The sequence below is a fragment of the Dasypus novemcinctus genome, chromosome 15 (assembly GCF_030445035.2).
Source record: "Dasypus novemcinctus isolate mDasNov1 chromosome 15, mDasNov1.1.hap2, whole genome shotgun sequence".
In the NCBI taxonomy this organism is placed as follows: domain Eukaryota; kingdom Metazoa; phylum Chordata; class Mammalia; order Cingulata; family Dasypodidae; genus Dasypus; species Dasypus novemcinctus.
The window spans coordinates 20,247,662-20,260,507 of record NC_080687.1 but is presented as its reverse complement, the minus strand read 5'-3'; the positions used below and the strand labels follow the sequence as shown (position 1 = coordinate 20,260,507).

At 44.0% G+C, this 12,846-nt stretch overlaps 1 protein-coding gene across 28 annotated transcripts in view; it reads left to right on the top strand.

Annotated features, from left to right (window-relative positions):
* Positions 1 to 12,846, top strand: part of MCF2L (MCF.2 cell line derived transforming sequence like) — a 370,234-nt gene that overhangs the window by 203,524 nt on the left and 153,864 nt on the right. The gene's annotated exons all lie outside the window — the stretch shown is intronic.

Sequence of the window (12,846 nt, the reverse complement as noted above, 5' to 3'; positions counted from 1 at the left end):
GATAGAATTCTTCAGTGTGATAGTTGGTCATTATCTTAGATGTCGATTTGTTTTCCTAACTATATGATAGTTTTAATTCTTATAACTTTCTCTTAAACATTAATAGTGTTTTTCTAATGTGCACTTTATTTTTAAGATGAGTGGGCCCTCAAATAAATGTCCCAAGGGAATTTGGTGTAACGAAGGGATAGAGGGTGTTTCTCCAAGCCTCTAGAAACCGGTTGTTGTTTTCCTACCCGAAACAAAAAGTTCCTTTGTTTGCTTCATGAAGAAACAGGTGTCTGTACCTGTGATAATAAATCTTTCATTAAATGATACTGCAGAATACTTTCAGAGGTTGGGGCATTTCAGTACCCAGCAGTTTGCATAATTGAATATCTAGCATTTACTAGCCCCTTGTGGTTTACAAACCAAGTTCATGTATATCTCTTTTCAAAGCACAAGGTGGGCACTTCTGCCCAAACTGGTCCAATGAGGAAGGCAGACTGGGAGACATTTGGAACTTTGCCCAAAGGCAGGAGCTGGGACTAAGATACAAGCCCAGAGCAGATTAAATGATTAGACAAGAGTCATTTAGGTTGTATGAGAAGGGTATCACCCTTTATTTAGTGTTTCAAGCAGTTGGTCTAGAGCCATGTGCTGTGTTAAAGATGGCAAGTTGAGTGCCACACTCTTCCTTCCAGTGTCAGCCGACTCTCGCTGGTTGTCTCTCACTAAACTGATGAGGTCAACTCTGACTCCCTGTCTTCCCTCCCCCTCCCCACTGCTTTCCGCCCTCCAGTTTCTCCTAAACAAAGACACACATAAACCCATGCACGAGGTTGTGCTGTTTTGTTTGGCCTACGGTATTCAGCTAATTCCGTAGGCATCTGCTTTCCTTTTGTAGTAGAGTCCAAGCTTGAAACTTCTCTGTGGCTTCACCTTCTCTCCCATTGGTGTCCTAGAGGTGGAGTAGACCAGCTCCTTCCCAGCTGGAGGACATTGATAGGCCAGGATCTAGGAAGGGAAGGGGGTCCTCAAAGAGCTGCTTCCAGGAAGTGTCCCTCCCTCTGCAGTGGGGGCCACCTGGATCGCCCTCTGTTGGGGTCCACACACCTGGTGAGCCGACAGCAGGGCTCCAGTCACACACCCTCACCTGAGTTCCTCCCAACTCAGGACGTGCCTGGGACTCTTAGTCCCCTTGGCTTTGAATGTCCTCACCTTCTCCATACTGTGCGTTCTTTTTCTTGTTTGTTTGGGCCATGTTTTTGGTAAGAGTTGATATAACCTTGTGTTTGCAATTAGTTTTATAGAATTCTCAGTACTTAGAAAGTGGAAATCAATGGCCGTGTCTACAATTTAGGAAAGAATTTTGGATAGCTAGTGGAATTCCTGGAAGGAAGCTTGGTATCAGTCATCAGAATGATTGGAGGATGCACAGTACATCACAGTACATTTCCACATTTCATGTTCTGTTACATTTCTTTCTGGAAGCAGATCCTAACAGAAGATAAAAGCAGAGTGCCTTGCAGCGCAGGCTTTTTGCCACTTTATTAGCAGGAAGAGGAACAAAGTCTATTAAAGTTATTTGCATTGATTTCCCTGATCTTTAACTGAGTTATATGTATATATTTTAATATTGACAAGTGGTTATTTCCAAATGGGTAAGGAAAGAAAAAAGCCATCATAGAAACCTTCTTTATTTCCAAACAGTAGTGTGTCATGTTGAGCATATGTATGTGATGTTTAAACCATAGCGGTGAGTTTAAAGTCTGCTGAGATGCTGGATGTTTCAGAGCATCACATTGCAGAGATTTGGGGGGCCAGATGCATAGGGAGTCTAAAAATGAGACTCTAGAAGTTGTCTAGAAGAAAGACCATGCTACACGCTCTTTGGGGGTCCAGCATCACAAGAGGCTCAGGACACAAATAAGGATTTGAGTAAAAATTGTGTGCATTCATGGAATCCAGTTATTAACCAGTTAGTGTTACCTTCTGTCCAAAAAATTATTTTTTGTATTAAGGAAAATGCCCCACATTGTATTGTTATTCAGGATGCTTATATTAATTGTTTTAACAGCAACTTAAAAGTCAAAGCTTCTGAAGAGGGAAAAGTCTTGGCTTAACTTTGCAGTGTGTATGTGGGGTGGGGGTGGTGCTGGTTTTGACAGATTTAAAGCAGCACTGATTTTCTGCCCTTCTTTCTTCTCCATCCCACCCCATCCTCCTCTAACCACCTGGAAATTTGCTTACTGCCTTCACAAGTTGGCAAATTTATTTGGATTCTTTCTGCAACCCATTTTTCTTTCAGCTTGGCCATTGAGCTTTTTCTCCCTATGGGAGAAGTTCAGGCCAGTGTGGTTTCCAAAAGAACACTGAGCGAGAAATCCTTGGATGCACCCCAGTGGGAAACCCTGTTCCCTTGCTCCTTTTTCCGGGGGAGAATGGCAGTCTCCTCCTCTGGCGCACGTTCAAGTGTGGTCTTTTTGTCGAAACCTTCTCCTAAGTCTTGCTGAGCGCCGTTTTTCCTTACAGCCTTCCCCAGTTGTACTGGACTGGAGGTGAGATGCGTGGAAGGAACTACTGTCCCTTGTAGATGCAGCAGAAACAACCCAACGATGCAATAGACAAGTTGCTCCTAATTGGGTGCCAAGAGCAGGTGCTGAGAGGAAGAACAGAGACCATGAGAGGCTGTCACATTGAGGCCTTGGACAAACACAACTCTGCTTGTGCTAAAGGTCTGTGGGCTGTAGTGACAAGTTACCATAAGGCTCATTTTTCTGTTTATAAGATCTGTTATTGGGAAGCAGATTTGGCTCACCTGATAGAGCATACACCTACCACATGGGAGGTCCAGGGTTCAAACCCAGGGCCTCCTGACCCGTGTGAACTGGCCCATGCACAGTGCTGATGTGCACAAGGAGTGCTGTGCCATGCAGGGGTGTCCCATGCATAGGGGAGCCCCATGCACAAGGAGTACACCCCGTAAGGAGAGCCGCCCTGCTTGGATGAAAAAAAAAAAGATCTGTTATTTTCTCCAGTGACCTATGAACTTGAGTCTGTGGGCAAGTATACTTAAGTGGCCAAATTCACCAAATGAACCAGCTTCTTTGAGGCATATGGACCCTGGGACAGGGCAAGAATATTTGGTAATAAGAATTCATTCCTTCAGGTCATAATTGTGGGCTTAATGACATCTTGGGTGACTAGAAGAGTACATGGATGTTCCATTCATGTTTAGCTTCCTTCTGAGACTAGCGTAGCACCAGTATGTCTGGCCCCCTGGATTTGTTCCAGCTAAATTTCCATGAACTGTCCATGCTGTCAGGGTTTTCTGCATAGGAAATGGAAAAAGCATAAGCACTGGTGTCCAGAGACAGTGTCCAAAGCCTGGTTCCACCCTGCTTTAATTTTGTCACCTTAGGCATGCTGCTTATCTTCCATGAGCCTCTGTTTGCTCAGCCAGAAAATGAGTGTGATGATGATACCGATCTTGTGGGGTTGCTGAGGACTGAATGAGGTACTTTATGTAAAATATGCAGTACAGTGCCCGAAACCTAGTAGAAAGTTCATAGAAACTATTATTAATAAGAAACTTTCTACAGTATACTGATAGTCCTAGTATGAGTCCAGTGAGACTGGAGACTTGAATCAGTCAATTCAACCCAAGCCCGAAGTCCTCCAAGTCGTGGTAACTTTACCTCCACATCACCTGGCTCCTCTGTCCCTGTCTCTCTATTGCCACTGCTTCCTGCCTGGGCCTTTCCCGTGTCACCATGGAGTCACCCATGCCACTCCAGCCTGCTCGGCACTCAGCAACTCTTCAGAGGTCCCCAGTTGCACTTCGTGCCCTGGAGCATGAATTCAGAACCCCCGATGTGGCCACAGGCCTTCTTGGCCTGGCCCCAGCCTCATCTCACACAACCACCCCTCCGCCTGGCCTGGTACCCCCCAACCCACCCTCATCCTTCACCTGCCTATTCCAGTTATCCTTCAGCCTCCGTTTTTGTGATTCTTTAGAGGACCCTCTTGTGAGGACCAGATCCTAGTGAGAACCCTGCCATGTGCCAGTGCCCTGAACTTTATTGCCCTCTAAGCTCCATTTGTTTGTCTTATTGTTTGTCTTTGGTCCCGACCCGGCCACAAGTTCAGTGTGACAGGGACCACAGTTGTCTTGTTAACCTCCAGGTCTCTAGCACCTGCACTGAGTCTGCTACAAGACAGCCCCAAATATTTGCTGCCTCTTGAGTGAGGGCGGCCTAATATTTCACTTTTTTAATATATATATATTTTTTAATTTATTGAAGTATATCACCCATACATAACATACATAAACAATCAATGTGCAATAATAGTTGTGAACTTACAAAACAAACATATATAACATCATACAGGACTCTCATACCTCACCCTACCACTAATACCTTACGTTGTTGTTAAACCTTTTTAACTAATGATTAAAGAATATCAAAATATTACTACTAACCGAAGTATTTTCCCCTAACCCCCATTATCATTATTATCTTTATATCATTTATATATGAACATACATAAACAATAAGTGTATAGTAAAAATTTTGAACTTACAAAGCAAACATGTATAACATCATACAGGGGTCCCATACATCAACCCTCCACCAACGCCCTGCATTGTTGTGAGATGTTTGTTACCAATTATGAAAGAATATTGTCAAAATCTTACTAATTATAGTCCTTATCTTACATTTAAAATTTATCTTATATATTATACAGTATCTTATATTTTCCCCCAACCCACTCTATTATTATTTTTTAAATATATTTTTTATGACAGAAGTTGTAAACTTATGAAACAATCATGTATATGTACAACACCCCTTTATCAACACACCACACTGTGATGGAACATTTGTTACAAATAATATAATATCATCTGATTGATACCACGTCTGTAGTGTGTGTTTGGCACACATTTTCCATACTGCCCCATTATCAATACAGTACATCTTTGGCATTGATGCAAGAATATTATATTATTACTACTAACCACAGATCCATAGGTCACTCCAGTTGTATCTTACCCATGCTTCTCCACATTCCTACCACCCTGCAATAGTGATGTACATTTGCTCTAGCTCACAAAGGACACTCTTGCATCTGTACCATCAACCACAATTCTCATCCACCTCTTGGTTTACTGTGCTATTCTGTCCCTAGAATATTCTCTAGCATTCTGTTAATTGGCATTTACTTACCTAGACTGCCATTTTCAGCCACATTCCCATTTATAAACTAGCTGTTACTATGTGTTACCATCCACTCTATACATTGCCACACTTTTACAGTAAAGCTAATTAAAACTTCTACATACATTAAACATCAGGAGTCCATCTCAGTCCTCCTCATCTCCTTTAAGAATCCACCACCTACCACCAGGGCTTGAAGATATTTCCCTACAATTTCTTCTAAAAACTTTATGGTTCATTGCTTTTAATTTTAGGTTTTTGATCCATTTTGAGATAATTTTTGGATAAGGTGTGAGATAGATGTCCTCTTTCCTTCTTTCAGCTATGGATATCCAGTTCTTTCAGCACCATTTGTTGAATGTACTGTTCTGCACGAGCTGTGTGGGTTTGACAGGCTAGTCAAAAATACCTTGTCCATACATGTGAGGGTCTGTTTCTGAACCATCAATTTGTTTCCATTGGTCTGTGTCTGGCTTTATGCCAGTACCATGCTGTTTTTACCATTATAGCTAGGTAATATAATTTGAAGTCTAGAGAGGAGAGTTCGCTTTTCCTTTTTAAGATGTCTAGCTATTTAGGACCATTTACCCTTCTAAATAAATTTGATAATTGTGTTTTCAATTTAAAAAAATTCTGGTGGACTTTTATTCGGAATTGCATCGAATCTGTTTATCAATTTGAGTGGAATTGACATATTAATGATATTTAGTCTTCCAATCCATGAGCATGGAATGTTCTTCCACTTATTTAGGCTTTTTTGATTTCTTTAAACATCGAGTTGCAGTTTTCTGAATACAAGTGCTTTACATCGTTGGTTAAGTTTATTCCTATTTGAGTTTTATCTGTCATTTTTTATTTGTACCATTCTTTTAACACTTTTAGTTATTTCTATTGATATAATCTTCATTTCTTCTAGTCCTCTCTCTCCTTTCTTTTCTTTTCAGGCTCTAGCATACCCTTTAGTATTTCCTGAAAATCTGATCTCTTGGTTAGAAATTCTCTCAGTATCTGTTTATCTGTGAATACTCTAAACGTGCCCTCATTTTTGAAAGACAGTCTTGCTAGATATAAGATTCTTGGCTGGAAGTTTTCCTCGTGTAATATCTTAAATATATCATACCACTGTCTTCTTGCATTCATGGGTTCAAGTGAGAAATCAGCACTTAATCTTATTGGGCATCCTTTATATGTTACGCATTGCTTTTCTTTTGCTTTTCTCAGAATTGTCTCTTGGTCTTTGGCATTTGACATTCTGATCGGAGTTGGTCTATTTGAATATTTTCGGATGGGAATACGTTGTGCTCCTTGGACATGGATATCTATGTCCTTCAATAGGATTGGGAAATTTTCTACCATTATTTCTTCAAATATTCCTTTTGCCCCTTTTCCCTTCTCTTCTTCTGGGACACCTATGACATGTACGTTTGCATGTCTTTTGCTGTCATCATTTAGTTCCCTGAGACCTTGTTCAATTTTTTCCATTCTTCATCTGTTCTTTTGTATGTTCACTTTCAGAGGCTGTGTCTTCAAGCTCACCAATCCTTTCTTCTTCCTCTTCAAATTTGCTTTTATATGATTCCAGTGGTTTTTTTAGTTTCATTTATTGCACCTTTCATTCCCATAAGATCTGTTATTTTTCTATGTATGCTTTCAAATTCTTCTTTGTGCTCATCCAATGCCTTCTTAATATCCTTAATCTCTTTAGCTATCTCATTGAATTTTATAAGGACATTTGTTTGCAGATCTATGATTAGTTGTCTCAACTCCTTTATGTCATCTGGAGGCTTGTCTTGTTCCTTTAACTGGGCCATATCTTCCTGTTTCTTGATGTGGATTGTAATTTTTTGTTGGTGTCTTGGCATCTGGCTTACTAGAGTATTTATTCTGGATGTAGTTTTTCTCTTTAGTTTAGGGTTTCCTGCCATTTCTCCTTGCTGGTTGTGCAGTAGGAACCAAGGTTGTAATTGGTGCTATAAGCTGTGGAGCCTCAAGCTGCCCTCATTATCCCACGGACCAATGAAGCCTCTCCCAACTTTTTCCTTTGCCAGGGATACGAACAGAGTCACAGCTGTGTGGAATAATCCATATCATTCAGGCCTTGACTCTAGTTACCCAGAGAGACTGATGAAGCTTCACTTACCTTTCTCCCCTGCCAGGGGCGGGGATGGAGCTACAGGTGTGGGCAGCAGTCTATGCAGAGTGGGTCCAAGATGACTGCAGTTGCCATGATAGACTTCTGATTATTCAGTCTGTGCCAGCCAAAGGTATCTGCAGTTACCTGGATAGGCTGGTTCAGGGCCTGCCAGCCTCCTCCTTGCCAGGGGTGGGGCTGCAGGCTGATCTGGGTGAAAGAAATCATTTCCTACCATCACTGTGATTTTCAGTCAGCCCAGCTTTCCCTCATGCTGGGGGTGGAGTCAAAATGGCAGCTAGCTGCCTCTTTCTGACCTGGACAAGTTCAAACTTTAGCTGTTCTTAGCGTTATACTCTAGCCAGATGAATCCACCAATCAGTAGCTGAAATCAGTGGCCAACTGTCTCCTCCTCCCCTGTTTTTGGGAAACAGAGCTTCCAGCCACAGAATAGCTCCTGGGGCAGCTTGTGCTGCCAAAGTAGGATGATCACTGACCTCTGCAGCTTGGCCGGTTATTTCCCAGAGAGATTGGCATAGCTCTCCCAAGCTTCCTCCCTTCTGGAGGTGGGATTAGGGCTTATGCTAGAGCTGCAATCTGATCTGGATGGAAAGAAGCCAGTCCCCACCAGCACTGGGATTTTCAGTCCACCCTGCTTCCCCTTGTGCCAGATGCAGAGTTAAGATGGTGGCTACCAGCCTCTTTCTGGCTTGGACAGGCTCAAACTTTACTTGTTCTCAGGATTATATTTTAGCCTGCTGAATTTACTTATCAGTAGCTGAAGTTAGTACCCAACTGTCTCTTCCTCCCCCATTTTTGGGAAGTGGAGCTTTCAATTATAGCTACAGAACAGCTCCTGAGGGGGCTTGTGCCTCCAGTGGAGGATGGGCACTGGGCCCCGTGGTGTGGAGTGCTCTACTCATGAATCTTTTCTGCAGATGGGCAGTCTCCTCCTTCCATTCCTTCGAGTATGTTGCAGATGTTCTTCTGGTCTCCTGGAGCCCCAAACAGGTGCTTCAGCTGGCTCCAGAGAGCTCTGGGTGTTACTAACTGCCCTGTAGCAGGAGCTGACTCTAGGAGCCCTACTCTGCTGCCATCTTGCTGGCTGTCCTCATATTTCACTTTTAAGCTGGCTTGTCTTTCCTGCAGTGCTTTGTGCAGAGTGTGGTATTAAATCTCCAGAAAGAAAGAATGCACTACTTTTGCTTTTACAGTTTTCTTCATTTCCCTTGATATTTGTACATTAAAATAGGCCTGGTATTAATTATCTTATCACCAGATATCTGATCTACTGCTACAAAAAAATTCGTCTATAAAGATTTATGTTTGCCCAAATCATGCCCAAGATACTCTTTTTAACTCTTTAGATGTTTTAGTTTTGGTCAAGATGTAAACACTCAAATTTCCTCAATCCCATTCATACTTTTCATCAATTGTGCATATCCTTTTGTAGGAGAGCCAGCTATGGCCGTGACCACCACCATTTGTTGAGTTCTTGTTTGTGCTGGACACCGTGGTGGGTAGCTGTTGTAGCTCCCATTATACACATGAGGAGACAGGGGACAGAGAGCCTGAATAGTTTGAGGATGTCCTTCCTGTCCCTCTTTCAAGCTACTTATTGCATGAACTTTTTTTTTAGGAGGTACCATGGATTGAACCCAGGACCTTATACATGGGAAGCAGGTGGCTCAACCACTGACCTACATCCGCTCGCCAATGAGAATTGGATTTTTTCATTTGTTCTTTAGGAGGTACAGGGGATCGAACCCGGGACCTCGTACATGGGAAGCAGGCACTCAACCACTTGAGCTACATCCGCTCACTGTGTGAACTTTAAAACTGCTTTTGTATATGAAAACATTTTTAGTCCTATCACTTTAATCTCAAAATCCACATATGTGCACCTTTTCCAGCCGTACAGCCATGTAAGCAATGTCAGCTCTACCACTGAACCAAGCATAAATATGACTTTCTTAGAATGGGAATTTCAAGCTAAAAAGCTAACATTAAATTACTTATTATTATTAGTTCTTGTTTAATTTTTTTTCCCTCCTTGGATGAAGTTTGAGTTGAGATGATCAGAAAAATTGAACTAATGTAACTGTGAGAAATACTGGGTTGCAGAAAGGATTCTCAAGAGGAAGTGATAATCTGTTTTGAAACTGCAGTGGGCTAGCAGAGGGATTCAGTGGTAGACCAGTGTCAGCATTCCTGGGAAGATGTGCCATGTGGCAGCTTCCTTGTAGGGCTGCCCTGATCCCAGGTGAAGCACAGGGAGGGCTTCAAAAGACACACCACTCACTTGTGGCAAGAAGGGCCTCTCTGATGGTTAATTTTGTAGGTCAGCCAGGCTAGGCTGTGGTCAAACACTGGCCTAGCTGTGCCCTGGAGGTATTCTGTAGATGGGGTTAGTATCTAGAATCAGCTGACTTTAAAGGAGAGTGCTGATGGGCCTCATCCAATCAGTTGGAGATCTTAAGGGATCAGAAGGAATTCTGCGGCAGCCTGCACCTTCCACTCCTTCCTGAGTTTCCAGCCCAAGGAATTCAGGCTTAAGACTTCAACATCACTCTTCCTGCAATTTCCAGTCTTGGCTCGGCCTACAGAACACACATACATATACATATACATATACATATACATATACATATACATATACATATACATATACATGTACATTACATATACATACACATACACATACACATACACGTACATATCTTTTTGCTTCTGTTTCTCAGGAGAGCTTTGACTGATACAGACCTGTTTGCATTTCTCTTCAGGATTCAAAGTCCCTTCAATATCTAGACTCTAAGGCCTTCCTGGCCAGCCCCAAAGCCCCAGGAGGCTGCCCACGTGGTTTTTACCACAGCAGGGAGGCAGAATTCCAGCACCAAGGGGAATGTGGCTTCTGGATTGTGAAACACCAGCTGGCACCTTTAGATGAAGAGTCTGTCCGTGTACACCCTTTCTGTTCCCATGGCATCTTTGCAGCCATCTTGTGAGGAGGGAGAGCAAGTGTGGTTCTTCCTGTTGGGCAGCTGAGAGAGTGAAACTCTTGCAAATCCACTAGCTCTAGTGGCAGTCCTGAAACCAGTGTGTGGACCCACAGCAGCCCCAGCATTCTAGGGCCAGGATCCCAGTTCCACCATCTAACTAGCTCTGTGACCCAGAGGGGAGAGAGAGGGGGCAGGGGGAGCCTAATCGCTTAAAGTTTCGGAACCTGAGGATTAAAGGACATAGGATATAGGCAGTGCCTGGCTCTTGCTAGATGGCAAGTAGATATCAGTTTGTTTCCTTCCTTCTTGCCACTCCCAATCTAGTTCTCTTGTCTGTGTATACCACTGCCCCAGCGCCAACCTGGCAGACCACTGGGCAGAGAATCTGCGTCTCTGAGAACGCATGGTCCCTTTCGATAGGAGTTAACTGCCAAGGCTCTGTAAATTTCAAGGATATGGGCATCTTACCAACTTTAAAGGCTCCTCCACCTTTGCAGTTTGGGGCAGAATAGTGCATTTGTGTTACAGAAAGCTTTTCTGCCCCTGGGTTATAATGTTGGTTTAGGAAACTCGTGGAAGACTCCAGAATATTTACAGATTGGAGCAGTTTTGAGAAACTTTCTTGCCACCTTATGTTCACCCACTCCGATCCTACCACACCCTTGACCTGTTCCTTTTCCTTCTGTTTGCTCACTAAGGAAACTCAGGCATTGCAGGTGCCTCTCTGAACAAGACCGAATCAAGATGGCCATTTCTCCCAAGCCCTATTATTCCCTTGGCCACCAAATTTTTATGAGTCCTGAACACACAGACTGGGTTTTATTGTTCCTTTCACATCCCAGTGGGATGAGTTTAGAAGAAACTGCAGTGAGTGTTGCGGTTAGGCCAAGGGTTGAGCTCCTGCGGTGCGGTGTGTGGGGCGTGGTGCTACCTTCCTCATTATGTTTGTAAATTGCTTCCCTGGAGAGACTTCCTGACCTTATGAGAACTTGCCCTGCCTGTGGAAGTTCTTTCTTAAGAAGTCAAAAGGACATCAGTCACTGGTGCCCGGTGAGGTGGGAGGCTGGGGAGGGCTGCCTTGCTGGCCCACGGGCCAGGGCTGAGGGTCTGTACCCAGGCTGGGTAGAGGTGGGTCCTGTGGAGGCAAGCCGGAGGCACACAGCTGAGGGGTTTGGGTTCAATGTAGAAGTTACTGTGGTGTATGGGAGGTGATTTCTTAAAGTGTTTTTTTTTTTAATTTATTTCTTTCCTCTTCCCCCCGCCCCCTCCCCCCAGTTGTCTGCTCTCTGTCTCCATTCGCTGTGTGTTCTTCTGTGTCTGCTTGTATTCTTGTCAGCAGCACTGGGATTCTGTGTCCCTGTTTTTGTTGCGTCATCTTGCTGCGTCAGTGGTGTGTGTGGGTGGCGCCACTCCCGGGCAGGCTGTGCTTTTTTCACGCTGGGCAGCTCTCCTTACGGGGTGCACTCCTTGCACGTGGGGCTCCCCTGCGCAGGGGACACCCCTGCATGGCACAGCACTCCTTGCACACACCAGCACTGCACATGGGCCAGCTCACCAGAAGGGGCAGGAGGCCCTGGGTTTGAACCCTGGTCCTCCCATGTGGTAGGCAGACGCTCTACCAGTTCAGCCAAATCCACTTCTCTAAAGTGTTTTTCTTTTTATGTAAGAAGAAAAAGGATTAGTTATGATTAATGTCCTTTTCCTCCTTTAAACCCTTTTTTTGAATGTGCTCCTGGAAGATTTACTCTTGGTCGTTCTTCCCCCCTCGCAGGCTAAGGGTTCAGCTCGGCATTGCACTGACCGGGGTCCCAGGCCCAGCTCTGACACTGAATGACTGGGTGACCTTGGGCAAGTCAGCCTGCTGTACCCATTTCATCAGGGCGGCCTGGAAGAATTAATCAGGTGATGCATGCAAATGGCCCGGAACATAATGATCAGTAAGGGGCCACGCTTGGGTAGTTCTTTTTGCCCATCTCCCATCTGCTAAGAGCCTGCCCCTATTTCAGGTATCACTTCCTTCAGAAGGGCTTCCCAGTGGCTCATCTGGCAGCCGTCACTCTGGATTTCCAGTTTGGTCTCGGTTGAGCACCCATTGGGGACCAGCCATCTTTTTATGTGGGTGCCTGCCAGCTTCCCTGACATTAATTGTTCTCTGTTGCTGATAATAATAATAAAGTTGCTGCGAGTCTTGCTCACCAGAGGGCGATTCACTATGTGAGGTATTTGCATTCATTATCTCTTTTAATAGCAGTGGCAATCACATCAAACAGGAGTTCTTATCCCCAGTTTACAGACAAGGAAATAGGACCTTGCTCTAGGTCGCACAGCTCAGACAAGGTATAGCCAGAGTTAGGTCTATGTCTCACTTCTGTATCTCCTGCAGTGCCTAATCTAGCCTCTTACATGTCGTAGCTGCGCAACAAACATTTGCACAGCAAATGACAATATTGAGCACACGTGCAAAACGTCCATTTAAAAGTCTTGCTTGGATTCTGTTTGTGCCCATTTCTCT